Source organism: Charadrius vociferus, unplaced genomic scaffold (genome assembly GCF_000708025.1).
Source record: "Charadrius vociferus isolate BGI_N301 unplaced genomic scaffold, ASM70802v2 scaffold302, whole genome shotgun sequence".
NCBI classification, from domain to species: domain Eukaryota; kingdom Metazoa; phylum Chordata; class Aves; order Charadriiformes; family Charadriidae; genus Charadrius; species Charadrius vociferus.
In genome coordinates, this window is record NW_009647023.1 from 68,346 (window position 1) to 70,706 (window position 2,361).

Sequence of the window (2,361 nt, forward strand, 5' to 3'; positions counted from 1 at the left end):
GGGGGCTACAGGAAAGCTGGGGAGGGACTCTTGATCAGGGAGTGGAGCGATAGGACAAGGGGTAACGGTTTTAAACCAAAAGAGGGGAGATTCAGGTTAGATATTAAGAAGAAATTGGTTACTCTGAGGGTGGCGAGGCACTGGCCCAGGTCGCCGAGGGAAGATGTGGCTGCCCCATCCCTGGAGATGTTCTAGGCCAGGTTGGATGGGGCTTTGAGCAACCTGGTCTGGTGGGAGGTGTCCCTGCCCAGGGCAGGGGGGTTGGAACTAGGTCCCTTTCAACTCTAACCATTCTTTGATTCTATGCTTCTATGGACCTACTTTAGAAGACGATTGCTTTCCTAAGAGATAGCCTCCTAAACTAAAAAAAGTCTCCCCTTACGTCCTTGCAATCAAATCAAGACAAAATATTGCTTTACCTTAAAGATAGGATCCAGAACTAGCTGGGAAAATGTCCTTGGCAGTTTCTTTCCATCTGGGCTAGTGGATGATTTGCTGAATTTTTCCAGTTGTTGGATCAAAATATCTCAATAAGATGTTTATTTTTACTCATCCAGTTTGAACTTGAGGAGTATCCACTTTTCCTGCAAATTTCCGCTGAGTTATTTTTAAAAGAAAACTTTGTAAACTTTCACATTTAAGCAGAGATTAAAATAGCAGAAGAGTAGCTAATGCTTATTTGAATGTAGCAATAACCGTTAGATATTTGGGGAGGCAAAGGATGGCTTTTTGTTTGTTTAGGTTTTTGAGGTTTTTTACTACACTTAAAAACACTGACTTCAACAAGCATTTTTAGGATTTTACAGGGAAATAGGTACTGTAATCAAATCTGTTGCCGATATTTCTCTTACTCCACCCTGTTATCTCTAACTGTCTTTTGAAGCCTTGCTAAAATCATTAAAATACCATACAAGATAAATCTTGGAGTACTCTGTGAGGTAAATGAGTCAAGATAGGCTAATTTATTATAAGGCATCAGACGACAAGCAAACATATCAAGCTTTCACACACATATAAACCATTCCGTTAACAGCAAGTTGTGTACACATCTAATATGAAATTAACTCCATCGTTTATGACATACAATTTAAGGTTCATTAAATTCACAGAAATACTCATTGGTATCAAAAGACTGGATTTGGTCCATACCCTTGTGTTATGTATTAATTTTACCTAAGCAGTTCAATAAAAGCATTTATGCTCTGAATTCGGAGAGTGAATCTTCTCTCTCTGCTCTTACAGAGCAGGTTATCAGAACTTGCCACAGAAGGCACATACAGCATATCTGCCCTAGAAGCAATTGCCTTTCTTAGATACAAAATATTTTTGTTGAAAGATTTACAAACTCATATCTCTAGCTTTCTAAGCTGCCTCTATGAAAGCTTAGTTTTACAGAAGCACTAACTCAACATGCATTGGTATGCATCACTGATATCTTTAGAATGTCACCGTGGTATCTAAGCATGTATCTACATTCATTCCATGTGTACTGTGTGTCGTGGTTTGGCCTCAGCCGGCAACAAAGAACCATGCGGCTGCTCGCTCAACTCCCACAGCTGTGGGGGAAAATCAGAAGAAAAAGGTAAAACTCGTGGGTTGAGATAAAGGCAGTTTAACAGAACAGCAAAGGAAAGAGAAAAACAATAACAATAACAATAACACCGATAAAGGAATATACAAACGCAATTATGGTGCCACCACTCATTGACCAGACCCAGACCGCCACAGCCCGCTCCGCTCCGAGTGGCGACTTTCTGCCCCCTCCCCCCAGCTCCCCCCTATAGCCCGGGCATGGCTCACATGGTGTGGAATACCTGTGTCCCCTGCTGGATCCTTGGGGAAATTAACCCCATCCCTGTCGGAACCAGGACACTGTGTTACTTACTTATCAACCCAGACTTTTTTCATTATATCTTCCATTTTCTTTGAATGCTCAACTGTAAGGAGTTGTGCTTTTTCACCTTTGGCAGCAAATTTGGTTACATACATCACAGCAAACTGCTTCAGGGTGAATGCCCAGCCATGCAGACCAGAGCCAAACCCAACAGTACCGATAACTGGATCAATCTTTAAAAGGGGGAAAAAAGTGAATGCATTTCACAAAACACTGATTTGAAATGTATGAATTGCTTTCAATGACAGGTAGGATCAGTAAAGATGCCAAATATTTTCTGAAACATAGAATAAGGAAATATTTCCCCTAGGATGGGTCTATTGAATACTACTTTCAAGCAAGAGCCTTACTTTGTCCCACATGGTGAACACATTTATAACAAAGGCTAAAATAAAAACGTCAGAAATATCTTTGAAAAGTGCTAAGTAGGATTTGGAGGACTATTGTTGACGCGGAAGCACGGACAG

The 2,361-nt window shown here is 40.9% G+C and overlaps 1 pseudogene; it reads right to left on the reverse strand.

Annotated features, from left to right (window-relative positions):
• Positions 1-2,067, reverse strand: part of LOC104295718 — a 29,644-nt pseudogene extending 27,577 nt beyond the window's left edge.
• Positions 2,068-2,361: the final 294 nt, after the last annotated feature.